Source organism: Daphnia pulicaria, chromosome 3 (genome assembly GCF_021234035.1).
Source record: "Daphnia pulicaria isolate SC F1-1A chromosome 3, SC_F0-13Bv2, whole genome shotgun sequence".
Classification (NCBI taxonomy): Eukaryota; Metazoa; Arthropoda; class Branchiopoda; order Diplostraca; family Daphniidae; genus Daphnia; species Daphnia pulicaria.
The window spans coordinates 3,988,936-4,014,601 of record NC_060915.1 but is presented as its reverse complement, the minus strand read 5'-3'; the positions used below and the strand labels follow the sequence as shown (position 1 = coordinate 4,014,601).

Genomic DNA, 25,666 nt, shown 5'->3' with positions numbered 1-25,666 from the left:
AAATTCGTAGATCAAAAATTTCAATGACATAGGGATAGGTTCAATTCATCTATAGGAATGATTCTGGATGAATTTCATTGCGAGTTTTTCAAAGTTGATCGCGCTTTTTATTTGCGATGGTTACCAGTCCAAATTCAAAGAACAAACATTTCTGTCACTTTGAAGTGATTTTCTATTCATCCATTGGGACTGGGAGGGTAAATTTTCATTTTTGAATGTCAACGGCCATATCACGTAGAACGCACCTGGTCTCGTCAGCTCCCAGAAGTTAAGTTACGTCGAGTCCCGTTAGTACTTGGAAGGGTGACCGCTTGGGAATACGGGATGTCGTTGGCGATGAATAGTTTGTTTTCAATAAAAAATTTCTTGAAATTTTTTTTCAATAACGATGGTTACCAGTCCAATTTCGTAGATGAAACATTTCAATGCCTTAGAGATAGGTTCAATTCATCTATAAGAATGATTCTGGATCAATTCCATTGAGATTTTGTCAAATTTTATCGCTTTTTTTAATCGCAATGGTTACCAGTCCAAATTCGTAGATCAAAAATTTCAATGACATAGGGATAGGTTCAATTCATCTATAGGAATGATTCTGGATGAATTTCATTGCGAGTTTTTCAAAGTTGATCGCGCTTTTTATTTGCGATGGTTACCAGTCCAAATTCAAAGAACAAACATTTCTGTCACTTTGAAGTGATTTTCTATTCATCCATTGGGACTGGGAGGGTAAATTTTCATTTTTGAATGTCAACGGCCATATCACGTAGAACGCACCTGGTCTCGTCAGCTCCCAGAAGTTAAGTTACGTCGAGTCCCGTTAGTACTTGGAAGGGTGACCGCTTGGGAATACGGGATGTCGTTGGCGATGAATAGTTTGTTTTCAATAAAAAATTTCTTGAAATTTTTTTTCAATAACGATGGTTACCAGTCCAATTTCGTAGATGAAACATTTCAATGCCTTAGAGATAGGTTCAATTCATCTATAAGAATGATTCTGGATCAATTCCATTGAGATTTTGTCAAATTTTATCGCGTTTTTTAATCGCAATGGTTACCAGTCCAAATTCGTAGATCAAAAATTTCAATGACATAGGGATAGGTTCAATTCATCTATAGGAATGATTCTGGATGAATTTCATTGCGAGTTTTTCAAAGTTGATCGCGCTTTTTATTTGCGATGGTTACCAGTCCAAATTCAAAGAACAAACATTTCTGTCACTTTGAAGTGATTTTCTATTCATCCATTGGGACTGGGAGGGTAAATTTTCATTTTTGAATGTCAACGGCCATATCACGTAGAACGCACCTGGTCTCGTCAGCTCCCAGAAGTTAAGTTACGTCGAGTCCCGTTAGTACTTGGAAGGGTGACCGCTTGGGAATACGGGATGTCGTTGGCGATGAATAGTTTGTTTTCAATAAAAAATTTCTTGAAATTTTTTTTCAATAACGATGGTTACCAGTCCGATTTCGTAGATGAAACATTTCAATGCCTTAGAGATAGGTTCAATTCATCTATAAGAATGATTCTGGATCAATTCCATTGAGAGTTTGTCAAATTTTATCGCGTTATTAATCGTGATGGTTACCAGTCCAAATTCGTAGATCAAAAATTTCAATGACATAGGGATAGGTTCAATTCATCTATAGGAATGATTCTGGATGAATTTCATTGCGAGTTTTTCAAAGTTGATCGCGCTTTTTATTCGCGATGGTTACCAGTCCAAATTCAATGAACAAACATTTCTGTCACTTTGAAGTGATTTTCTATTCATCCATTGGGACTGGGAGGGTAAATTTTCATTTTTGAATGTCAACGGCCATATCACGTTGAACGCACCTGGTCTCGTCAGCTCCCAGAAGTTAAGTTACGTCGAGTCCCGTTAGTACTTGGAAGGGTGACCGCTTGGGAATACGGGATGTCGTTGGCGATGAATAGTTTGTTTTCAATAAAAAATTTCTTGAAATTTTTTTCAATAACGATGGTTACCAGTCCAATTTCGTAGATGAAACATTTCAATGCCTTAGAGATAGGTTCAATGCATCTATAAGAATGATTCTGGATCAATTCCATTGAGATTTTGTCAAATTTTATCGCGTTTTTTAATCGCAATGGTTACCAGTCCAAATTCGTAGATCAAAAATTTCAATGACATAGGGATAGGTTCAATTCATCTATAGGAATGATTCTGGATGAATTTCATTGCGAGTTTTTCAAAGTTGATCGCGCTTTTTATTTGCGATGGTTACCAGTCCAAATTCAAAGAACAAACATTTCTGTCACTTTGAAGTGATTTTCTATTCATCCATTGGGACTGGGAGGGTAAATTTTCATTTTTGAATGTCAACGGCCATATCACGTAGAACGCACCTGGTCTCGTCAGCTCCCAGAAGTTAAGTTACGTCGAGTCCCGTTAGTACTTGGAAGGGTGACCGCTTGGGAATACGGGATGTCGTTGGCGATGAATAGTTTGTTTTCAATAAAAAATTTCTTGAAATTTTTTTCAATAACGATGGTTACCAGTCCAATTTCGTAGATGAAACATTTCAATGCCTTAGAGATAGGTTCAATGCATCTATAAGAATGATTCTGGATCAATTCCATTGAGATTTTGTCAAATTTTATCGCGTTTTTTAATCGCAATGGTTACCAGTCCAAATTCGTAGATCAAAAATTTCAATGACATAGGGATAGGTTCAATTCATCTATAGGAATGATTCTGGATGAATTTCATTGCGAGTTTTTCAAAGTTGATCGCGCTTTTTATTTGCGATGGTTACCAGTCCAAATTCAAAGAACAAACATTTCTGTCACTTTGAAGTGATTTTCTATTCATCCATTGGGACTGGGAGGGTAAATTTTCATTTTTGAATGTCAACGGCCATATCACGTAGAACGCACCTGGTCTCGTCAGCTCCCAGAAGTTAAGTTACGTCGAGTCCCGTTAGTACTTGGAAGGGTGACCGCTTGGGAATACGGGATGTCGTTGGCGATGAATAGTTTGTTTTCAATAAAAAATTTCTTGAAATTTTTTTCAATAACGATGGTTACCAGTCCAATTTCGTAGATGAAACATTTCAATGCCTTAGAGATAGGTTCAATGCATCTATAAGAATGATTCTGGATCAATTCCATTGAGATTTTGTCAAATTTTATCGCGTTTTTTAATCGCAATGGTTACCAGTCCAAATTCGTAGATCAAAAATTTCAATGACATAGGGATAGGTTCAATTCATCTATAGGAATGATTCTGGATGAATTTCATTGCGAGTTTTTCAAAGTTGATCGCGCTTTTTATTTGCGATGGTTACCAGTCCAAATTCAAAGAACAAACATTTCTGTCACTTTGAAGTGATTTTCTATTCATCCATTGGGACTGGGAGGGTAAATTTTCATTTTTGAATGTCAATGGCCATATCACGTAGAACGCACCTGGTCTCGTCAGCTCCCAGAAGTTAAGTTACGTCGAGTCCCGTTAGTACTTGGAAGGGTGACCGCTTGGGAATACGGGATGTCGTTGGCGATGAATAGTTTGTTTTCAATAAAAAATTTCTTGAAATTTTTTTCAATAACGATGGTTACCAGTCCAATTTCGTAGATGAAACATTTCAATGCCTTAGAGATAGGTTCAATGCATCTATAAGAATGATTCTGGATCAATTCCATTGAGATTTTGTCAAATTTTATCGCGTTTTTTAATCGCAATGGTTACCAGTCCAAATTCGTAGATCAAAAATTTCAATGACATAGGGATAGGTTCAATTCATCTATAGGAATGATTCTGGATGAATTTCATTGCGAGTTTTTCAAAGTTGATCGCGCTTTTTATTCGCGATGGTTACCAGTCCAAATTCAATGAACAAACATTTCTGTCACTTTGAAGTGATTTTCTATTCATCCATTGGGACTGGGAGGGTAAATTTTCATTTTTGAATGTCAACGGCCATATCACGTAGAACGCACCTGGTCTCGTCAGCTCCCAGAAGTTAAGTTACGTCGAGTCCCGTTAGTACTTGGAAGGGTGACCGCTTGGGAATACGGGATGTCGTTGGCGATGAATAGTTTGTTTTCAATAAAAAATTTCTTGAAATTTTTTTCAATAACGATGGTTACCAGTCCAATTTCGTAGATGAAACATTTCAATGCCTTAGAGATAGGTTCAATGCATCTATAAGAATGATTCTGGATCAATTCCATTGAGATTTTGTCAAATTTTATCGCGTTTTTTAATCGCAATGGTTACCAGTCCAAATTCGTAGATCAAAAATTTCAATGACATAGGGATAGGTTCAATTCATCTATAGGAATGATTCTGGATGAATTTCATTGCGAGTTTTTCAAAGTTGATCGCGCTTTTTATTTGCGATGGTTACCAGTCCAAATTCAAAGAACAAACATTTCTGTCACTTTGAAGTGATTTTCTATTCATCCATTGGGACTGGGAGGGTAAATTTTCATTTTTGAATGTCAACGGCCATATCACGTAGAACGCACCTGGTCTCGTCAGCTCCCAGAAGTTAAGTTACGTCGAGTCCCGTTAGTACTTGGAAGGGTGACCGCTTGGGAATACGGGATGTCGTTGGCGATGAATAGTTTGTTTTCAATAAAAAATTTCTTGAAATTTTTTTCAATAACGATGGTTACCAGTCCAATTTCGTAGATGAAACATTTCAATGCCTTAGAGATAGGTTCAATGCATCTATAAGAATGATTCTGGATCAATTCCATTGAGATTTTGTCAAATTTTATCGCGTTTTTTAATCGCAATGGTTACCAGTCCAAATTCGTAGATCAAAAATTTCAATGACATAGGGATAGGTTCAATTCATCTATAGGAATGATTCTGGATGAATTTCATTGCGAGTTTTTCAAAGTTGATCGCGCTTTTTATTTGCGATGGTTACCAGTCCAAATTCAAAGAACAAACATTTCTGTCACTTTGAAGTGATTTTCTATTCATCCATTGGGACTGGGAGGGTAAATTTTCATTTTTGAATGTCAACGGCCATATCACGTAGAACGCACCTGGTCTCGTCAGCTCCCAGAAGTTAAGTTACGTCGAGTCCCGTTAGTACTTGGAAGGGTGACCGCTTGGGAATACGGGATGTCGTTGGCGATGAATAGTTTGTTTTCAATAAAAAATTTCTTGAAATTTTTTTCAATAACGATGGTTACCAGTCCAATTTCGTAGATGAAACATTTCAATGCCTTAGAGATAGGTTCAATGCATCTATAAGAATGATTCTGGATCAATTCCATTGAGATTTTGTCAAATTTTATCGCGTTTTTTAATCGCAATGGTTACCAGTCCAAATTCGTAGATCAAAAATTTCAATGACATAGGGATAGGTTCAATTCATCTATAGGAATGATTCTGGATGAATTTCATTGCGAGTTTTTCAAAGTTGATCGCGCTTTTTATTTGCGATGGTTACCAGTCCAAATTCAAAGAACAAACATTTCTGTCACTTTGAAGTGATTTTCTATTCATCCATTGGGACTGGGAGGGTAAATTTTCATTTTTGAATGTCAACGGCCATATCACGTAGAACGCACCTGGTCTCGTCAGCTCCCAGAAGTTAAGTTACGTCGAGTCCCGTTAGTACTTGGAAGGGTGACCGCTTGGGAATACGGGATGTCGTTGGCGATGAATAGTTTGTTTTCAATAAAAAATTTCTTGAAATTTTTTTCAATAACGATGGTTACCAGTCCAATTTCGTAGATGAAACATTTCAATGCCTTAGAGATAGGTTCAATGCATCTATAAGAATGATTCTGGATCAATTCCATTGAGATTTTGTCAAATTTTATCGCTTTTTTTAATCGCAATGGTTACCAGTCCAAATTCGTAGATCAAAAATTTCAATGACATAGGGATAGGTTCAATTCATCTATAGGAATGATTCTGGATGAATTTCATTGCGAGTTTTTCAAAGTTGATCGCGCTTTTTATTTGCGATGGTTACCAGTCCAAATTCAAAGAACAAACATTTCTGTCACTTTGAAGTGATTTTCTATTCATCCATTGGGACTGGGAGGGTAAATTTTCATTTTTGAATGTCAACGGCCATATCACGTAGAACGCACCTGGTCTCGTCAGCTCCCAGAAGTTAAGTTACGTCGAGTCCCGTTAGTACTTGGAAGGGTGACCGCTTGGGAATACGGGATGTCGTTGGCGATGAATAGTTTGTTTTCAATAAAAAATTTCTTGAAATTTTTTTTCAATAACGATGGTTACCAGTCCAATTTCGTAGATGAAACATTTCAATGCCTTAGAGATAGGTTCAATTCATCTATAAGAATGATTCTGGATCAATTCCATTGAGATTTTGTCAAATTTTATCGCGTTTTTTAATCGCAATGGTTACCAGTCCAAATTCGTAGATCAAAAATTTCAATGACATAGGGATAGGTTCAATTCATCTATAGGAATGATTCTGGATGAATTTCATTGCGAGTTTTTCAAAGTTGATCGCGCTTTTTATTTGCGATGGTTACCAGTCCAAATTCAAAGAACAAACATTTCTGTCACTTTGAAGTGATTTTCTATTCATCCATTGGGACTGGGAGGGTAAATTTTCATTTTTGAATGTCAACGGCCATATCACGTAGAACGCACCTGGTCTCGTCAGCTCCCAGAAGTTAAGTTACGTCGAGTCCCGTTAGTACTTGGAAGGGTGACCGCTTGGGAATACGGGATGTCGTTGGCGATGAATAGTTTGTTTTCAATAAAAAATTTCTTGAAATTTTTTTCAATAACGATGGTTACCAGTCCAATTTCGTAGATGAAACATTTCAATGCCTTAGAGATAGGTTCAATGCATCTATAAGAATGATTCTGGATCAATTCCATTGAGATTTTGTCAAATTTTATCGCTTTTTTTAATCGCAATGGTTACCAGTCCAAATTCGTAGATCAAAAATTTCAATGACATAGGGATAGGTTCAATTCATCTATAGGAATGATTCTGGATGAATTTCATTGCGAGTTTTTCAAAGTTGATCGCGCTTTTTATTTGCGATGGTTACCAGTCCAAATTCAAAGAACAAACATTTCTGTCACTTTGAAGTGATTTTCTATTCATCCATTGGGACTGGGAGGGTAAATTTTCATTTTTGAATGTCAACGGCCATATCACGTAGAACGCACCTGGTCTCGTCAGCTCCCAGAAGTTAAGTTACGTCGAGTCCCGTTAGTACTTGGAAGGGTGACCGCTTGGGAATACGGGATGTCGTTGGCGATGAATAGTTTGTTTTCAATAAAAAATTTCTTGAAATTTTTTTCAATAACGATGGTTACCAGTCCAATTTCGTAGATGAAACATTTCAATGCCTTAGAGATAGGTTCAATGCATCTATAAGAATGATTCTGGATCAATTCCATTGAGATTTTGTCAAATTTTATCGCTTTTTTTAATCGCAATGGTTACCAGTCCAAATTCGTAGATCAAAAATTTCAATGACATAGGGATAGGTTCAATTCATCTATAGGAATGATTCTGGATGAATTTCATTGCGAGTTTTTCAAAGTTGATCGCGCTTTTTATTTGCGATGGTTACCAGTCCAAATTCAAAGAACAAACATTTCTGTCACTTTGAAGTGATTTTCTATTCATCCATTGGGACTGGGAGGGTAAATTTTCATTTTTGAATGTCAACGGCCATATCACGTAGAACGCACCTGGTCTCGTCAGCTCCCAGAAGTTAAGTTACGTCGAGTCCCGTTAGTACTTGGAAGGGTGACCGCTTGGGAATACGGGATGTCGTTGGCGATGAATAGTTTGTTTTCAATAAAAAATTTCTTGAAATTTTTTTTCAATAACGATGGTTACCAGTCCAATTTCGTAGATGAAACATTTCAATGCCTTAGAGATAGGTTCAATTCATCTATAAGAATGATTCTGGATCAATTCCATTGAGATTTTGTCAAATTTTATCGCTTTTTTTAATCGCAATGGTTACCAGTCCAAATTCGTAGATCAAAAATTTCAATGACATAGGGATAGGTTCAATTCATCTATAGGAATGATTCTGGATGAATTTCATTGCGAGTTTTTCAAAGTTGATCGCGCTTTTTATTTGCGATGGTTACCAGTCCAAATTCAAAGAACAAACATTTCTGTCACTTTGAAGTGATTTTCTATTCATCCATTGGGACTGGGAGGGTAAATTTTCATTTTTGAATGTCAACGGCCATATCACGTAGAACGCACCTGGTCTCGTCAGCTCCCAGAAGTTAAGTTACGTCGAGTCCCGTTAGTACTTGGAAGGGTGACCGCTTGGGAATACGGGATGTCGTTGGCGATGAATAGTTTGTTTTCAATAAAAAATTTCTTGAAATTTTTTTTCAATAACGATGGTTACCAGTCCAATTTCGTAGATGAAACATTTCAATGCCTTAGAGATAGGTTCAATTCATCTATAAGAATGATTCTGGATCAATTCCATTGAGATTTTGTCAAATTTTATCGCGTTTTTTAATCGCAATGGTTACCAGTCCAAATTCGTAGATCAAAAATTTCAATGACATAGGGATAGGTTCAATTCATCTATAGGAATGATTCTGGATGAATTTCATTGCGAGTTTTTCAAAGTTGATCGCGCTTTTTATTTGCGATGGTTACCAGTCCAAATTCAAAGAACAAACATTTCTGTCACTTTGAAGTGATTTTCTATTCATCCATTGGGACTGGGAGGGTAAATTTTCATTTTTGAATGTCAACGGCCATATCACGTAGAACGCACCTGGTCTCGTCAGCTCCCAGAAGTTAAGTTACGTCGAGTCCCGTTAGTACTTGGAAGGGTGACCGCTTGGGAATACGGGATGTCGTTGGCGATGAATAGTTTGTTTTCAATAAAAAATTTCTTGAAATTTTTTTCAATAACGATGGTTACCAGTCCAATTTCGTAGATGAAACATTTCAATGCCTTAGAGATAGGTTCAATGCATCTATAAGAATGATTCTGGATCAATTCCATTGAGATTTTGTCAAATTTTATCGCTTTTTTTAATCGCAATGGTTACCAGTCCAAATTCGTAGATCAAAAATTTCAATGACATAGGGATAGGTTCAATTCATCTATAGGAATGATTCTGGATGAATTTCATTGCGAGTTTTTCAAAGTTGATCGCGCTTTTTATTTGCGATGGTTACCAGTCCAAATTCAAAGAACAAACATTTCTGTCACTTTGAAGTGATTTTCTATTCATCCATTGGGACTGGGAGGGTAAATTTTCATTTTTGAATGTCAACGGCCATATCACGTAGAACGCACCTGGTCTCGTCAGCTCCCAGAAGTTAAGTTACGTCGAGTCCCGTTAGTACTTGGAAGGGTGACCGCTTGGGAATACGGGATGTCGTTGGCGATGAATAGTTTGTTTTCAATAAAAAATTTCTTGAAATTTTTTTTCAATAACGATGGTTACCAGTCCGATTTCGTAGATGAAACATTTCAATGCCTTAGAGATAGGTTCAATTCATCTATAAGAATGATTCTGGATCAATTCCATTGAGAGTTTGTCAAATTTTATCGCGTTATTAATCGTGATGGTTACCAGTCCAAATTCGTAGATCAAAAATTTCAATGACATAGGGATAGGTTCAATTCATCTATAGGAATGATTCTGGATGAATTTCATTGCGAGTTTTTCAAAGTTGATCGCGCTTTTTATTCGCGATGGTTACCAGTCCAAATTCAATGAACAAACATTTCTGTCACTTTGAAGTGATTTTCTATTCATCCATTGGGACTGGGAGGGTAAATTTTCATTTTTGAATGTCAACGGCCATATCACGTTGAACGCACCTGGTCTCGTCAGCTCCCAGAAGTTAAGTTACGTCGAGTCCCGTTAGTACTTGGAAGGGTGACCGCTTGGGAATACGGGATGTCGTTGGCGATGAATAGTTTGTTTTCAATAAAAAATTTCTTGAAATTTTTTTCAATAACGATGGTTACCAGTCCAATTTCGTAGATGAAACATTTCAATGCCTTAGAGATAGGTTCAATGCATCTATAAGAATGATTCTGGATCAATTCCATTGAGATTTTGTCAAATTTTATCGCGTTTTTTAATCGCAATGGTTACCAGTCCAAATTCGTAGATCAAAAATTTCAATGACATAGGGATAGGTTCAATTCATCTATAGGAATGATTCTGGATGAATTTCATTGCGAGTTTTTCAAAGTTGATCGCGCTTTTTATTTGCGATGGTTACCAGTCCAAATTCAAAGAACAAACATTTCTGTCACTTTGAAGTGATTTTCTATTCATCCATTGGGACTGGGAGGGTAAATTTTCATTTTTGAATGTCAACGGCCATATCACGTAGAACGCACCTGGTCTCGTCAGCTCCCAGAAGTTAAGTTACGTCGAGTCCCGTTAGTACTTGGAAGGGTGACCGCTTGGGAATACGGGATGTCGTTGGCGATGAATAGTTTGTTTTCAATAAAAAATTTCTTGAAATTTTTTTCAATAACGATGGTTACCAGTCCAATTTCGTAGATGAAACATTTCAATGCCTTAGAGATAGGTTCAATGCATCTATAAGAATGATTCTGGATCAATTCCATTGAGATTTTGTCAAATTTTATCGCGTTTTTTAATCGCAATGGTTACCAGTCCAAATTCGTAGATCAAAAATTTCAATGACATAGGGATAGGTTCAATTCATCTATAGGAATGATTCTGGATGAATTTCATTGCGAGTTTTTCAAAGTTGATCGCGCTTTTTATTTGCGATGGTTACCAGTCCAAATTCAAAGAACAAACATTTCTGTCACTTTGAAGTGATTTTCTATTCATCCATTGGGACTGGGAGGGTAAATTTTCATTTTTGAATGTCAACGGCCATATCACGTAGAACGCACCTGGTCTCGTCAGCTCCCAGAAGTTAAGTTACGTCGAGTCCCGTTAGTACTTGGAAGGGTGACCGCTTGGGAATACGGGATGTCGTTGGCGATGAATAGTTTGTTTTCAATAAAAAATTTCTTGAAATTTTTTTCAATAACGATGGTTACCAGTCCAATTTCGTAGATGAAACATTTCAATGCCTTAGAGATAGGTTCAATGCATCTATAAGAATGATTCTGGATCAATTCCATTGAGATTTTGTCAAATTTTATCGCGTTTTTTAATCGCAATGGTTACCAGTCCAAATTCGTAGATCAAAAATTTCAATGACATAGGGATAGGTTCAATTCATCTATAGGAATGATTCTGGATGAATTTCATTGCGAGTTTTTCAAAGTTGATCGCGCTTTTTATTCGCGATGGTTACCAGTCCAAATTCAATGAACAAACATTTCTGTCACTTTGAAGTGATTTTCTATTCATCCATTGGGACTGGGAGGGTAAATTTTCATTTTTGAATGTCAACGGCCATATCACGTAGAACGCACCTGGTCTCGTCAGCTCCCAGAAGTTAAGTTACGTCGAGTCCCGTTAGTACTTGGAAGGGTGACCGCTTGGGAATACGGGATGTCGTTGGCGATGAATAGTTTGTTTTCAATAAAAAATTTCTTGAAATTTTTTTCAATAACGATGGTTACCAGTCCAATTTCGTAGATGAAACATTTCAATGCCTTAGAGATAGGTTCAATGCATCTATAAGAATGATTCTGGATCAATTCCATTGAGATTTTGTCAAATTTTATCGCGTTTTTTAATCGCAATGGTTACCAGTCCAAATTCGTAGATCAAAAATTTCAATGACATAGGGATAGGTTCAATTCATCTATAGGAATGATTCTGGATGAATTTCATTGCGAGTTTTTCAAAGTTGATCGCGCTTTTTATTTGCGATGGTTACCAGTCCAAATTCAAAGAACAAACATTTCTGTCACTTTGAAGTGATTTTCTATTCATCCATTGGGACTGGGAGGGTAAATTTTCATTTTTGAATGTCAACGGCCATATCACGTAGAACGCACCTGGTCTCGTCAGCTCCCAGAAGTTAAGTTACGTCGAGTCCCGTTAGTACTTGGAAGGGTGACCGCTTGGGAATACGGGATGTCGTTGGCGATGAATAGTTTGTTTTCAATAAAAAATTTCTTGAAATTTTTTTCAATAACGATGGTTACCAGTCCAATTTCGTAGATGAAACATTTCAATGCCTTAGAGATAGGTTCAATGCATCTATAAGAATGATTCTGGATCAATTCCATTGAGATTTTGTCAAATTTTATCGCGTTTTTTAATCGCAATGGTTACCAGTCCAAATTCGTAGATCAAAAATTTCAATGACATAGGGATAGGTTCAATTCATCTATAGGAATGATTCTGGATGAATTTCATTGCGAGTTTTTCAAAGTTGATCGCGCTTTTTATTCGCGATGGTTACCAGTCCAAATTCAATGAACAAACATTTCTGTCACTTTGAAGTGATTTTCTATTCATCCATTGGGACTGGGAGGGTAAATTTTCATTTTTGAATGTCAACGGCCATATCACGTAGAACGCACCTGGTCTCGTCAGCTCCCAGAAGTTAAGTTACGTCGAGTCCCGTTAGTACTTGGAAGGGTGACCGCTTGGGAATACGGGATGTCGTTGGCGATGAATAGTTTGTTTTCAATAAAAAATTTCTTGAAATTTTTTTCAATAACGATGGTTACCAGTCCAATTTCGTAGATGAAACATTTCAATGCCTTAGAGATAGGTTCAATGCATCTATAAGAATGATTCTGGATCAATTCCATTGAGATTTTGTCAAATTTTATCGCGTTTTTTAATCGCAATGGTTACCAGTCCAAATTCGTAGATCAAAAATTTCAATGACATAGGGATAGGTTCAATTCATCTATAGGAATGATTCTGGATGAATTTCATTGCGAGTTTTTCAAAGTTGATCGCGCTTTTTATTTGCGATGGTTACCAGTCCAAATTCAAAGAACAAACATTTCTGTCACTTTGAAGTGATTTTCTATTCATCCATTGGGACTGGGAGGGTAAATTTTCATTTTTGAATGTCAACGGCCATATCACGTAGAACGCACCTGGTCTCGTCAGCTCCCAGAAGTTAAGTTACGTCGAGTCCCGTTAGTACTTGGAAGGGTGACCGCTTGGGAATACGGGATGTCGTTGGCGATGAATAGTTTGTTTTCAATAAAAAATTTCTTGAAATTTTTTTCAATAACGATGGTTACCAGTCCAATTTCGTAGATGAAACATTTCAATGCCTTAGAGATAGGTTCAATGCATCTATAAGAATGATTCTGGATCAATTCCATTGAGATTTTGTCAAATTTTATCGCGTTTTTTAATCGCAATGGTTACCAGTCCAAATTCGTAGATCAAAAATTTCAATGACATAGGGATAGGTTCAATTCATCTATAGGAATGATTCTGGATGAATTTCATTGCGAGTTTTTCAAAGTTGATCGCGCTTTTTATTTGCGATGGTTACCAGTCCAAATTCAAAGAACAAACATTTCTGTCACTTTGAAGTGATTTTCTATTCATCCATTGGGACTGGGAGGGTAAATTTTCATTTTTGAATGTCAACGGCCATATCACGTAGAACGCACCTGGTCTCGTCAGCTCCCAGAAGTTAAGTTACGTCGAGTCCCGTTAGTACTTGGAAGGGTGACCGCTTGGGAATACGGGATGTCGTTGGCGATGAATAGTTTGTTTTCAATAAAAAATTTCTTGAAATTTTTTTCAATAACGATGGTTACCAGTCCAATTTCGTAGATGAAACATTTCAATGCCTTAGAGATAGGTTCAATGCATCTATAAGAATGATTCTGGATCAATTCCATTGAGATTTTGTCAAATTTTATCGCGTTTTTTAATCGCAATGGTTACCAGTCCAAATTCGTAGATCAAAAATTTCAATGACATAGGGATAGGTTCAATTCATCTATAGGAATGATTCTGGATGAATTTCATTGCGAGTTTTTCAAAGTTGATCGCGCTTTTTATTCGCGATGGTTACCAGTCCAAATTCAATGAACAAACATTTCTGTCACTTTGAAGTGATTTTCTATTCATCCATTGGGACTGGGAGGGTAAATTTTCATTTTTGAATGTCAACGGCCATATCACGTAGAACGCACCTGGTCTCGTCAGCTCCCAGAAGTTAACTTACGTCGAGTCCCGTTAGTACTTGGAAGGGTGACCGCTTGGGAATACGGGATGTCGTTGGCGATGAATAGTTTGTTTTCAATAAAAAATTTCTTGAAATTTTTTTTCAATAACGATGGTTACCAGTCCAATTTCGTAGATGAAACATTTCAATGCCTTAGAGATAGGTTCAATGCATCTATAAGAATGATTCTGGATCAATTCCATTGAGATTTTGTCAAATTTTATCGCGTTTTTTAATCGCAATGGTTACCAGTCCAAATTCGTAGATCAAAAATTTCAATGACATAGGGATAGGTTCAATTCATCTATAGGAATGATTCTGGATGAATTTCATTGCGAGTTTTTCAAAGTTGATCGCGCTTTTTATTTGCGATGGTTACCAGTCCAAATTCAAAGAACAAACATTTCTGTCACTTTGAAGTGATTTTCTATTCATCCATTGGGACTGGGAGGGTAAATTTTCATTTTTGAATGTCAACGGCCATATCACGTAGAACGCACCTGGTCTCGTCAGCTCCCAGAAGTTAAGTTACGTCGAGTCCCGTTAGTACTTGGAAGGGTGACCGCTTGGGAATACGGGATGTCGTTGGCGATGAATAGTTTGTTTTCAATAAAAAATTTCTTGAAATTTTTTTCAATAACGATGGTTACCAGTCCAATTTCGTAGATGAAACATTTCAATGCCTTAGAGATAGGTTCAATGCATCTATAAGAATGATTCTGGATCAATTCCATTGAGATTTTGTCAAATTTTATCGCGTTTTTTAATCGCAATGGTTACCAGTCCAAATTCGTAGATCAAAAATTTCAATGACATAGGGATAGGTTCAATTCATCTATAGGAATGATTCTGGATGAATTTCATTGCGAGTTTTTCAAAGTTGATCGCGCTTTTTATTCGCGATGGTTACCAGTCCAAATTCAATGAACAAACATTTCTGTCACTTTGAAGTGATTTTCTATTCATCCATTGGGACTGGGAGGGTAAATTTTCATTTTTGAATGTTAACGGCCATATCACGTAGAACGCACCTGGTCTCGTCAGCTCCCAGAAGTTAACTTACGTCGAGTCCCGTTAGTACTTGGAAGGGTGACCGCTTGGGAATACGGGATGTCGTTGGCGATGAATAGTTTGTTTTCAATAAAAAATTTCTTGAAATTTTTTTTCAATAACGATGGTTACCAGTCCAATTTCGTAGATGAAACATTTCAATGCCTTAGAGATAGGTTCAATGCATCTATAAGAATGATTCTGGATCAATTCCATTGAGATTTTGTCAAATTTTATCGCGTTTTTTAATCGCAATGGTTACCAGTCCAAATTCGTAGATCAAAAATTTCAATGACATAGGGATAGGTTCAATTCATCTATAGGAATGATTCTGGATGAATTTCATTGCGAGTTTTTCAAAGTTGATCGCGCTTTTTATTTGCGATGGTTACCAGTCCAAATTCAAAGAACAAACATTTCTGTCACTTTGAAGTGATTTTCTATTCATCCATTGGGACTGGGAGGGTAAATTTTCAGTTTTGAATGTCAACGGCCATATCACGTAGAACGCACCTGGTCTCGTCAGCTCCCAGAAGTTAAGTTACGTCGAGTCCCGTTAGTACTTGGAAGGGTGACCGCTTGGGAATACGGGATGTCGTTGGCGATGAATAGTTTGTTTTCAATAAAAAATTTCTTGAAATTTTTTTCAATAACGATGGTTACCAGTCCAATTTCGTAGATGAAACATTTCAATGCCTTAGAGATAGGTTCAATGCATCTATAAGAATGATTCTGGATCAATTCCATTGAGATTTTGTCAAATTTTATCGCGTTTTTTAATCGCAATGGTTACCAGTCCAAATTCGTAGATCAAAAATTTCAATGACATAGGGATAGGTTCAATTCATCTATAGGAATGATTCTGGATGAATTTCATTGCGAGTTTTTCAAAGTTGATCGCGCTTTTTATTCGCGATGGTTACCAGTCCAAATTCAATGAACAAACATTTCTGTCACTTTGAAGTGATTTTCTATTCATCCATTGGGACTGGGAGGGTAAATTTTCATTTTTGAATGTCAACGGCCATATCACGTAGAACGCACCTGGTCTCGTCAGCTCCCAGAAGTTAACTTACGTCGAGTCCCGTTAGTACTTGGAAGGGTGACCGCTTGGGAATACGGGATGTCGTTGGCGATGAATAGTTTGTTTTCAATAAAAAATTTCTTGAAATTTTTTTCAATAACGATGGTTACCAGTCCAATTTCGTAGATGAAACATTTCAATGCCTTAGAGATAGGTTCAATGCATCTATAAGAATGATTCTGGATCAATTCCATTGAGATTTTGTCAAATTTTATCGCGTTTTTTAATCGCAATGGTTACCAGTCCAAATTCGTAGATCAAAAATTTCAATGACATAGGGATAGGTTCAATTCATCTATAGGAATGATTCTGGATGAATTTCATTGCGAGTTTTTCAAAGTTGATCGCGCTTTTTATTCGCGATGGTTACCAGTCCAAATTCAATGAACAAACATTTCTGTCACTTTGAAGTGATTTTCTATTCATCCATTGGGACTGGGAGGGTAAATTTTCATTTTTGAATGTTAACGGCCATATCACGTAGAACGCACCTGGTCTCGTCAGCTCCCAGAAGTTAACTTACGTCGAGTCCCGTTAGTACTTGGAAGGGTGACCGCTTGGGAATACGGGATGTCGTTGGCGATGAATAGTTTGTTTTCAATAAAAAATTTCTTGAAATTTTTTTTCAATAACGATGGTTACCAGTCCAATTTCGTAGATGAAACATTTCAATGCCTTAGAGATAGGTTCAATGCATCTATAAGAATGATTCTGGATCAATTCCATTGAGATTTTGTCAAATTTTATCGCGTTTTTTAATCGCAATGGTTACCAGTCCAAATTCGTAGATCAAAAATTTCAATGACATAGGGATAGGTTCAATTCATCTATAGGAATGATTCTGGATGAATTTCATTGCGAGTTTTTCAAAGTTGATCGCGCTTTTTATTTGCGATGGTTACCAGTCCAAATTCAAAGAACAAACATTTCTGTCACTTTGAAGTGATTTTCTATTCATCCATTGGGACTGGGAGGGTAAATTTTCAGTTTTGAATGTCAACGGCCATATCACGTAGAACGCACCTGGTCTCGTCAGCTCCCAGAAGTTAAGTTACGTCGAGTCCCGTTAGTACTTGGAAGGGTGACCGCTTGGGAATACGGGATGTCGTTGGCGATGAATAGTTTGTTTTCAATAAAAAATTTCTTGAAATTTTTTTCAATAACGATGGTTACCAGTCCAATTTCGTAGATGAAACATTTCAATGCCTTAGAGATAGGTTCAATGCATCTATAAGAATGATTCTGGATCAATTCCATTGAGATTTTGTCAAATTTTATCGCGTTTTTTAATCGCAATGGTTACCAGTCCAAATTCGTAGATCAAAAATTTCAATGACATAGGGATAGGTTCAATTCATCTATAGGAATGATTCTGGATGAATTTCATTGCGAGTTTTTCAAAGTTGATCGCGCTTTTTATTCGCGATGGTTACCAGTCCAAATTCAATGAACAAACATTTCTGTCACTTTGAAGTGATTTTCTATTCATCCATTGGGACTGGGAGGGTAAATTTTCATTTTTGAATGTCAACGGCCATATCACGTAGAACGCACCTGGTCTCGTCAGCTCCCAGAAGTTAACTTACGTCGAGTCCCGTTAGTACTTGGAAGGGTGACCGCTTGGGAATACGGGATGTCGTTGGCGATGAATAGTTTGTTTTCAATAAAAAATTTCTTGAAATTTTTTTTCAATAACGATGGTTACCAGTCCAATTTCGTAGATGAAACATTTCAATGCCTTAGAGATAGGTTCAATGCATCTATAAGAATGATTCTGGATCAATTCCATTGAGATTTTGTCAAATTTTATCGCGTTTTTTAATCGCAATGGTTACCAGTCCAAATTCGTAGATCAAAAATTTCAATGACATAGGGATAGGTTCAATTCATCTATAGGAATGATTCTGGATGAATTTCATTGCGAGTTTTTCAAAGTTGATCGCGCTTTTTATTTGCGATGGTTACCAGTCCAAATTCAAAGAACAAACATTTCTGTCACTTTGAAGTGATTTTCTATTCATCCATTGGGACTGGGAGGGTAAATTTTCAGTTTTGAATGTCAACGGCCATATCACGTAGAACGCACCTGGTCTCGTCAGCTCCCAGAAGTTAAGTTACGTCGAGTCCCGTTAGTACTTGGAAGGGTGACCGCTTGGGAATACGGGATGTCGTTGGCGATGAATAGTTTGTTTTCAATAAAAAATTTCTTGAAATTTTTTTCAATAACGATGGTTACCAGTCCAATTTCGTAGATGAAACATTTCAATGCCTTAGAGATAGGTTCAATGCATCTATAAGAATGATTCTGGATCAATTCCATTGAGATTTTGTCAAATTTTATCGCGTTTTTTAATCGCAATGGTTACCAGTCCAAATTCGTAGATCAAAAATTTCAATGACATAGGGATAGGTTCAATTCATCTATAGGAATGATTCTGGATGAATTTCATTGCGAGTTTTTCAAAGTTGATCGCGCTTTTTATTTGCGATGGTTACCAGTCCAAATTCAAAGAACAAACATTTCTGTCACTTTGAAGTGATTTTCTATTCATCCATTGGGACTGGGAGGGTAAATTTTCAGTTTTGAATGTCAACGGCCATATCACGTAGAACGCACCTGGTCTCGTCAGCTCCCAGAAGTTAAGTTACGTCGAGTCCCGTTAGTACTTGGAAGGGTGACCGCTTGGGAATACGGGATGTCGTTGGCGATGAATAGTTTGTTTTCAATAAAAAATTTCTTGAAATTTTTTTCAATAACGATGGTTACCAGTCCAATTTCGTAGATGAAACATTTCAATGCCTTAGAGATAGGTTCAATGCATCTATAAGAATGATTCTGGATCAATTCCATTGAGATTTTGTCAAATTTTATCGCGTTTTTTAATCGCAATGGTTACCAGTCCAAATTCGTAGATCAAAAATTTCAATGACATAGGGATAGGTTCAATTCATCTATAGGAATGATTCTGGATGAATTTCATTGCGAGTTTTTCAAAGTTGATCGCGCTTTTTATTCGCGATGGTTACCAGTCCAAATTCAATGAACAAACATTTCTGTCACTTTGAAGTGATTTTCTATTCATCCATTGGGACTGGGAGGGTAAATTTTCATTTTTGAATGTCAACGGCCATATCACGTAGAACGCACCTGGTCTCGTCAGCTCCCAGAAGTTAACTTACGTCGAGTCCCGTTAGTACTTGGAAGGGTGACCGCTTGGGAATACGGGATGTCGTTGGCGATGAATAGTTTGTTTTCAATAAAAAATTTCTTGAAATTTTTTTTCAATAACGATGGTTACCAGTCCAATTTCGTAGATGAAACATTTCAATGCCTTAGAGATAGGTTCAATGCATCTATAAGAATGATTCTGGATCAATTCCATTGAGATTTTGTCAAATTTTATCGCGTTTTTTAATCGCAATGGTTACCAGTCCAAATTCGTAGATCAAAAATTTCAATGACATAGGGATAGGTTCAATTCATCTATAGGAATGATTCTGGATGAATTTCATTGCGAGTTTTTCAAAGTTGATCGCGCTTTTTATTTGCGATGGTTACCAGTCCAAATTCAAAGAACAAACATTTCTGTCACTTTGAAGTGATTTTCTATTCATCCATTGGGACTGGGAGGGTAAATTTTCATTTTTGAATGTCAACGGCCATATCACGTAGAACGCACCTGGTCTCGTCAGCTCCCAGAAGTTAAGTTACGTCGAGTCCCGTTAGTACTTGGAAGGGTGACCGCTTGGGAATACGGGATGTCGTTGGCGATGAATAGTTTGTTTTCAATAAAAAATTTCTTGAAATTTTTTTTCAATAACGATGGTTACCAGTCCAATTTCGTAGATGAAACATTTCAATGCCTTAGAGATAGGTTCAATTCATCTATAAGAATGATTCTGGATCAATTCCATTGAGAGTTTGTCAAATTTTATCGCGTTTTTTAATCGTGATGGTTACCAGTCCAAATTCGTAGATCAAAAATTTCAATGACATAGGGATAGGTTCAATTCATCTATAGGAATGATTCTGGATGAATTTCATTGCGAGTTTTTCAAAGTTCATCGCGCTTTTTATTCGCGATGGTTACCAGTCAAAATTCAATGAACAAACATTTCTGTCACTTTGAAGTGATTTTCTATTCATCCATTGGGACTGGGAGGGTAAATTTTCATTTTTGAATGTCAATGGCCATATCACGTAGAACGCACCTGGTCTCGTCAGCTCCCAGAAGTTAAGTTACGTCGAGTTCCGTTAGTACTTGGAAGGGTGACCGCTTGGGAATACGGGATGTCGTTGGCGATGGATAGTTTGTTTTCAATAAAAAATTTCTTGACATTTTTTTTCAATCACGATGGTTACCAGTCCAATTTCGTAGATGAAACATTTCAATGCCTTAGAGATAGGTTCAATTCATCTATAAGAATGATTCTGGATCAATTCCATTGAGAGTTTGTCAAATTTTATCGCGTTATTAATCGTGATGGTTACCAGTCCAAATTCGTAGATCAAAAATTTCAATGACATAGGGATAGGTTCAATTCATCTATAGGAATGATTCTGGATGAATTTCATTGCGAGTTTTTCAAAGTTGATCGCGCTTTTTATTCGCGATGGTTACCAGTCCAAATTCAATGAACAAACATTTCTGTCACTTTGAAGTGATTTTCTATTCATCCATTGGGAATGGGAGGGTAAATTTTCATTTTTGAATGTCAACGGCCATATCACGTAGAACGCACCTGGTCTCGTCAGCTCCCAGAAGTTAAGTTACGTCGAGTCCCGTTAGTACTTGGAAGGGTGACCGCTTGGGAATACGGGATGTCGTTGGCGATGAATAGTTTGTTTTCAATAAAAAATTTCTTGAAATTTTTTTTCAATAACGATGGTTACCAGTCCAATTTCGTAGATGAAACATTTCAATGCCTTAGAGATAGGTTCAATTCATCTATAAGAATGATTCTGGATCAATTCCATTGAGAGTTTGTCAAATTTTATCGCGTTTTTTAATCGTGATGGTTACCAGTCCAAATTCGTAGATCAAAAATTTCAATGACATAGGGATAGGTTCAATTCATCTATAGGAATGATTCTGGATGAATTTCATTGCGAGTTTTTCAAAGTTCATCGCGCTTTTTATTCGCGATGGTTACCAGTCAAAATTCAATGAACAAACATTTCTGTCACTTTGAAGTGATTTTCTATTCATCCATTGGGACTGGGAGGGTAAATTTTCATTTTTGAATGTCAATGGCCATATCACGTAGAACGCACCTGGTCTCGTCAGCTCCCAGAAGTTAAGTTACGTCGAGTTCCGTTAGTACTTGGAAGGGTGACCGCTTGGGAATACGGGATGTCGTTGGCGATGGATAGTTTGTTTTCAATAAAAAATTTCTTGACATTTTTTTTCAATAACGATGGTTACCAGTCCAATTTCGTAGATGAAACATTTCAATGCCTTAGAGATAGGTTCAATTCATCTATAAGAATGATTCTGGATCAATTCCATTGAGAGTTTGTCAAATTTTATCGCGTTATTAATCGTGATGGTTACCAGTCCAAATTCGTAGATCAAAAATTTCAATGACATAGGGATAGGTTCAATTCATCTATAGGAATGATTCTGGATGAATTTCATTGCGAGTTTTTCAAAGTTCATCGCGCTTTTTATTCGCGATGGTTACCAGTCCAAATTCAATGAACAAACATTTCTGTCACTTTGAAGTGATTTTCTATTCATCCATTGGGAATGGGAGGGTAAATTTTCATTTTTGAATGTCAACGGCCATATCACGTAGAACGCACCTGGTCTCGTCAGCTCCCAGAAGTTAAGTTACGTCGAGTCCCGTTAGTACTTGGAAGGGTGACCGCTTGGGAATACGGGATGTCGTTGGCGATGAATAGTTTGTTTTCAATAAAAAATTTCTTGAAATTTTTTTTCAATAACGATGGTTACCAGTCCAATTTCGTAGATGAAACATTTCAATGCCTTAGAGATAGGTTCAATTCATCTATAAGAATGATTCTGGATCAATTCCATTGAGAGTTTGTCAAATTTTATCGCGTTTTTTAATCGTGATGGTTACCAGTCCAAATTCGTAGATCAAAAATTTCAATGACATAGGGATAGGTTCAATTCATCTATAGGAATGATTCTGGATGAATTTCATTGCGAGTTTTTCAAAGTTCATCGCGCTTTTTATTCGCGATGGTTACCAGTCAAAATTCAATGAACAAACATTTCTGTCACTTTGAAGTGATTTTCTATTCATCCATTGGGACTGGGAGGGTAAATTTTCATTTTTGAATGTCAATGGCCATATCACGTAGAACGCACCTGGTCTCGTCAGCTCCCAGAAGTTAAGTTACGTCGAGTTCCGTTAGTACTTGGAAGGGTGACCGCTTGGGAATACGGGATGTCGTTGGCGATGGATAGTTTGTTTTCAATAAAAAATTTCTTGACATTTTTTTTCAATAACGATGGTTACCAGTCCAATTTCGTAGATGAAACATTTCAATGCCTTAGAGATAGGTTCAATTCATCTATAAGAATGATTCTGGATCAATTCCATTGAGAGTTTGTCAAATTTTATCGCGTTATTAATCGTGATGGTTACCAGTCCAAATTCGTAGATCAAAAATTTCAATGACATAGGGATAGGTTCAATTCATCTATAGGAATGATTCTGGATGAATTTCATTGCGAGTTTTTCAAAGTTCATCGCGCTTTTTATTCGCGATGGTTACCAGTCAAAATTCAATGAACAAACATTTCTGTCACTTTGAAGTGATTTTCTATTCATCCATTGGGACTGGGAGGGTAAATTTTCATTTTTGAATGTCAATGGCCATATCACGTAGAACGCACCTGGTCTCGTCAGCTCCCAGAAGTTAAGTTACGTCGAGTTCCGTTAGTACTTGGAAGGGTGACCGCTTGGGAATACGGGATGTCGTTGGCGATGGATAGTTTGTTTTCAATAAAAAATTTCTTGACATTTTTTTTCAATAACGATGGTTACCAGTCCAATTTCGTAGATGAAACATTTCAATGCCTTAGAGATAGGTTCAATTCATCTATAAGAATGATTCTGGATCAATTCCATTGAGAGTTTGTCAAATTTTATCGCGTTATTAATCGTGATGGTTACCAGTCCAAATTCGTAGATCAAAAATTTCAATGACATAGGGATAGGTTCAATTCATCTATAGGAATGATTCTGGATGAATTTCATTGCGAGTTTTTCAAAGTTGATCGCGCTTTTTATTCGCGATGGTTACCAGTCCAAATTCAATGAACAAACATTTCTGTCACTTTGAAGTGATTTTCTATTCATCCATTGGGACTGGGAGGGTAAATTTTCATTTTTGAATGTCAACGGCCATATCACGTAGAACGCACCTGGTCTCGTCAGCTCCCAGAAGTTAAGTTACGTCGAGTCCCGTTAGTACTTGGAAGGGTGACCGCTTGGGAATACGGGATGTCGTTGGCGATGAATAGTTTGTTTTCAATAAAAAATTTCTTGAAATTTTTTTCAATAACGATGGTTACCAGTCCAATTTCGTAGATGAAACATTTCAATGCCTTAGAGATAGGTTCAATGCATCTATAAGAATGATTCTGGATCAATTCCATTGAGATTTTGTCAAATTTTATCGCGTTTTTTAATCGCAATGGTTACCAGTCCAAATTCGTAGATCAAAAATTTCAATGACATAGGGATAGGTTCAATTCATCTATAGGAATGATTCTGGATGAATTTCATTGCGAGTTTTTCAAAGTTGATCGCGCTTTTTATTTGCGATGGTTACCAGTCCAAATTCAAAGAACAAACATTTCTGTCACTTTGAAGTGATTTTCTATTCATCCATTGGGACTGGGAGGGTAAATTTTCATTTTTGAATGTCAACGGCCATATCACGTAGAACGCACCTGGTCTCGTCAGCTCCCAGAAGTTAAGTTACGTCGAGTCCCGTTAGTACTTGGAAGGGTGACCGCTTGGGAATACGGGATGTCGTTGGCGATGAATAGTTTGTTTTCAATAACAAATTTCTTGACATTTTTTTTCAATCACGATGGTTACCAGTCCAATTTCGTAGATGAAACATTTCAATGCCTTAGAGATAGGTTCAATTCATCTATAAGAATGATTCTGGATCAATTCCATTGAGAGTTTGTCAAATTTTATCGCGTTATTAATCGTGATGGTTACCAGTCCAAATTCGTAGATCAAAAATTTCAATGACATAGGGATAGGTTCAATTCATCTATAGGAATGATTCTGGATGAATTTCATTGCGAGTTTTTCAAAGTTGATCGCGCTTTTTATTCGCGATGGTTACCAGTCCAAATTCAATGAACAAACATTTCTGTCACTTTGAAGTGATTTTCTATTCATCCATTGGGACTGGGAGGGTAAATTTTCATTTTTGAATGTCAACGGCCATATCACGTAGAACGCACCTGGTCTCGTCAGCTCCCAGAAGTTAAGTTACGTCGAGTCCCGTTAGTACTTGGAAGGGTGACCGCTTGGGAATACGGGATGTCGTTGGCGATGAATAGTTTGTTTTCAATAAAAAATTTCTTGAAATTTTTTTCAATAACGATGGTTACCAGTCCAATTTCGTAGATGAAACATTTCAATGCCTTAGAGATAGGTTCAATGCATCTATAAGAATGATTCTGGATCAATTCCATTGAGATTTTGTCAAATTTTATCGCGTTTTTTAATCGCAATGGTTACCAGTCCAAATTCGTAGATCAAAAATTTCAATGACATAGGGATAGGTTCAATTCATCTATAGGAATGATTCTGGATGAATTTCATTGCGAGTTTTTCAAAGTTGATCGCGCTTTTTATTTGCGATGGTTACCAGTCCAAATTCAAAGAACAAACATTTCTGTCACTTTGAAGTGATTTTCTATTCATCCATTGGGACTGGGAGGGTAAATTTTCATTTTTGAATGTCAACGGCCATATCACGTAGAACGCACCTGGTCTCGTCAGCTCCCAGAAGTTAAGTTACGTCGAGTCCCGTTAGTACTTGGAAGGGTGACCGCTTGGGAATACGGGATGTCGTTGGCGATGAATAGTTTGTTTTCAATAAAAAATTTCTTGAAATTTTTTTCAATAACGATGGTTACCAGTCCAATTTCGTAGATGAAACATTTCAATGCCTTAGAGATAGGTTCAATGCATCTATAAGAATGATTCTGGATCAATTCCATTGAGATTTTGTCAAATTTTATCGCGTTTTTTAATCGCAATGGTTACCAGTCCAAATTCGTAGATCAAAAATTTCAATGACACAGGGATAGGTTCAATTCATCTATAGGAATGATTCTGGATGAATTTCATTGCGAGTTTTTCAAAGTTGATCGCGCTTTTTATTTGCGATGGTTACCAGTCCAAATTCAAAGAACAAACATTTCTGTCACTTTGAAG

General features: G+C 36.9%; 48 pseudogenes; all 48 read left to right on the top strand.

Moving 5' to 3' along the window:
* The first annotated feature begins 217 nt into the window (after nucleotides 1-217).
* Nucleotides 218-336, top strand: LOC124332766 (annotated as a pseudogene).
* A 413-nt stretch (nucleotides 337-749) lies between these two features.
* On the top strand, nucleotides 750-868 carry LOC124332765 (annotated as a pseudogene).
* Nucleotides 869-1,281: 413 nt separating this feature from the next.
* Nucleotides 1,282-1,400, top strand: LOC124332764 (annotated as a pseudogene).
* A 412-nt stretch (nucleotides 1,401-1,812) lies between these two features.
* Nucleotides 1,813-1,931, top strand: LOC124334094 (annotated as a pseudogene).
* Nucleotides 1,932-2,343: 412 nt separating this feature from the next.
* On the top strand, nucleotides 2,344-2,462 carry LOC124332762 (annotated as a pseudogene).
* Nucleotides 2,463-2,874: 412 nt separating this feature from the next.
* LOC124332761 lies at nucleotides 2,875-2,993 on the top strand (annotated as a pseudogene).
* A 412-nt stretch (nucleotides 2,994-3,405) lies between these two features.
* LOC124333624 lies at nucleotides 3,406-3,524 on the top strand (annotated as a pseudogene).
* A 412-nt stretch (nucleotides 3,525-3,936) lies between these two features.
* On the top strand, nucleotides 3,937-4,055 carry LOC124332760 (annotated as a pseudogene).
* A 412-nt stretch (nucleotides 4,056-4,467) lies between these two features.
* Nucleotides 4,468-4,586, top strand: LOC124332759 (annotated as a pseudogene).
* Nucleotides 4,587-4,998: 412 nt separating this feature from the next.
* Nucleotides 4,999-5,117, top strand: LOC124332758 (annotated as a pseudogene).
* Nucleotides 5,118-5,529: 412 nt separating this feature from the next.
* Nucleotides 5,530-5,648, top strand: LOC124332756 (annotated as a pseudogene).
* A 412-nt stretch (nucleotides 5,649-6,060) lies between these two features.
* On the top strand, nucleotides 6,061-6,179 carry LOC124332755 (annotated as a pseudogene).
* A 413-nt stretch (nucleotides 6,180-6,592) lies between these two features.
* LOC124332754 lies at nucleotides 6,593-6,711 on the top strand (annotated as a pseudogene).
* Nucleotides 6,712-7,123: 412 nt separating this feature from the next.
* Nucleotides 7,124-7,242, top strand: LOC124332753 (annotated as a pseudogene).
* Nucleotides 7,243-7,654: 412 nt separating this feature from the next.
* Nucleotides 7,655-7,773, top strand: LOC124332752 (annotated as a pseudogene).
* A 413-nt stretch (nucleotides 7,774-8,186) lies between these two features.
* Nucleotides 8,187-8,305, top strand: LOC124332750 (annotated as a pseudogene).
* Nucleotides 8,306-8,718: 413 nt separating this feature from the next.
* LOC124332749 lies at nucleotides 8,719-8,837 on the top strand (annotated as a pseudogene).
* A 412-nt stretch (nucleotides 8,838-9,249) lies between these two features.
* LOC124332748 lies at nucleotides 9,250-9,368 on the top strand (annotated as a pseudogene).
* Nucleotides 9,369-9,780: 412 nt separating this feature from the next.
* Nucleotides 9,781-9,899, top strand: LOC124334093 (annotated as a pseudogene).
* A 412-nt stretch (nucleotides 9,900-10,311) lies between these two features.
* LOC124332747 lies at nucleotides 10,312-10,430 on the top strand (annotated as a pseudogene).
* Nucleotides 10,431-10,842: 412 nt separating this feature from the next.
* Nucleotides 10,843-10,961, top strand: LOC124332746 (annotated as a pseudogene).
* Nucleotides 10,962-11,373: 412 nt separating this feature from the next.
* LOC124332745 lies at nucleotides 11,374-11,492 on the top strand (annotated as a pseudogene).
* A 412-nt stretch (nucleotides 11,493-11,904) lies between these two features.
* Nucleotides 11,905-12,023, top strand: LOC124332744 (annotated as a pseudogene).
* Nucleotides 12,024-12,435: 412 nt separating this feature from the next.
* On the top strand, nucleotides 12,436-12,554 carry LOC124332742 (annotated as a pseudogene).
* Nucleotides 12,555-12,966: 412 nt separating this feature from the next.
* LOC124332741 lies at nucleotides 12,967-13,085 on the top strand (annotated as a pseudogene).
* A 412-nt stretch (nucleotides 13,086-13,497) lies between these two features.
* LOC124332740 lies at nucleotides 13,498-13,616 on the top strand (annotated as a pseudogene).
* Nucleotides 13,617-14,028: 412 nt separating this feature from the next.
* LOC124334827 lies at nucleotides 14,029-14,147 on the top strand (annotated as a pseudogene).
* A 413-nt stretch (nucleotides 14,148-14,560) lies between these two features.
* On the top strand, nucleotides 14,561-14,679 carry LOC124332738 (annotated as a pseudogene).
* A 412-nt stretch (nucleotides 14,680-15,091) lies between these two features.
* Nucleotides 15,092-15,210, top strand: LOC124335293 (annotated as a pseudogene).
* A 413-nt stretch (nucleotides 15,211-15,623) lies between these two features.
* On the top strand, nucleotides 15,624-15,742 carry LOC124332737 (annotated as a pseudogene).
* Nucleotides 15,743-16,154: 412 nt separating this feature from the next.
* On the top strand, nucleotides 16,155-16,273 carry LOC124334826 (annotated as a pseudogene).
* A 412-nt stretch (nucleotides 16,274-16,685) lies between these two features.
* On the top strand, nucleotides 16,686-16,804 carry LOC124335292 (annotated as a pseudogene).
* Nucleotides 16,805-17,217: 413 nt separating this feature from the next.
* LOC124332736 lies at nucleotides 17,218-17,336 on the top strand (annotated as a pseudogene).
* Nucleotides 17,337-17,748: 412 nt separating this feature from the next.
* Nucleotides 17,749-17,867, top strand: LOC124334825 (annotated as a pseudogene).
* A 413-nt stretch (nucleotides 17,868-18,280) lies between these two features.
* On the top strand, nucleotides 18,281-18,399 carry LOC124332735 (annotated as a pseudogene).
* Nucleotides 18,400-18,811: 412 nt separating this feature from the next.
* On the top strand, nucleotides 18,812-18,930 carry LOC124332734 (annotated as a pseudogene).
* Nucleotides 18,931-19,342: 412 nt separating this feature from the next.
* On the top strand, nucleotides 19,343-19,461 carry LOC124334824 (annotated as a pseudogene).
* Nucleotides 19,462-19,874: 413 nt separating this feature from the next.
* LOC124332733 lies at nucleotides 19,875-19,993 on the top strand (annotated as a pseudogene).
* Nucleotides 19,994-20,406: 413 nt separating this feature from the next.
* On the top strand, nucleotides 20,407-20,525 carry LOC124334938 (annotated as a pseudogene).
* A 412-nt stretch (nucleotides 20,526-20,937) lies between these two features.
* LOC124332731 lies at nucleotides 20,938-21,056 on the top strand (annotated as a pseudogene).
* A 413-nt stretch (nucleotides 21,057-21,469) lies between these two features.
* On the top strand, nucleotides 21,470-21,588 carry LOC124334937 (annotated as a pseudogene).
* A 412-nt stretch (nucleotides 21,589-22,000) lies between these two features.
* Nucleotides 22,001-22,119, top strand: LOC124332730 (annotated as a pseudogene).
* A 413-nt stretch (nucleotides 22,120-22,532) lies between these two features.
* Nucleotides 22,533-22,651, top strand: LOC124334935 (annotated as a pseudogene).
* Nucleotides 22,652-23,063: 412 nt separating this feature from the next.
* LOC124334934 lies at nucleotides 23,064-23,182 on the top strand (annotated as a pseudogene).
* A 412-nt stretch (nucleotides 23,183-23,594) lies between these two features.
* On the top strand, nucleotides 23,595-23,713 carry LOC124332729 (annotated as a pseudogene).
* A 412-nt stretch (nucleotides 23,714-24,125) lies between these two features.
* LOC124332728 lies at nucleotides 24,126-24,244 on the top strand (annotated as a pseudogene).
* Nucleotides 24,245-24,656: 412 nt separating this feature from the next.
* On the top strand, nucleotides 24,657-24,775 carry LOC124332726 (annotated as a pseudogene).
* Nucleotides 24,776-25,187: 412 nt separating this feature from the next.
* LOC124332725 lies at nucleotides 25,188-25,306 on the top strand (annotated as a pseudogene).
* The last annotated feature ends 360 nt before the right edge of the window (nucleotides 25,307-25,666 follow it).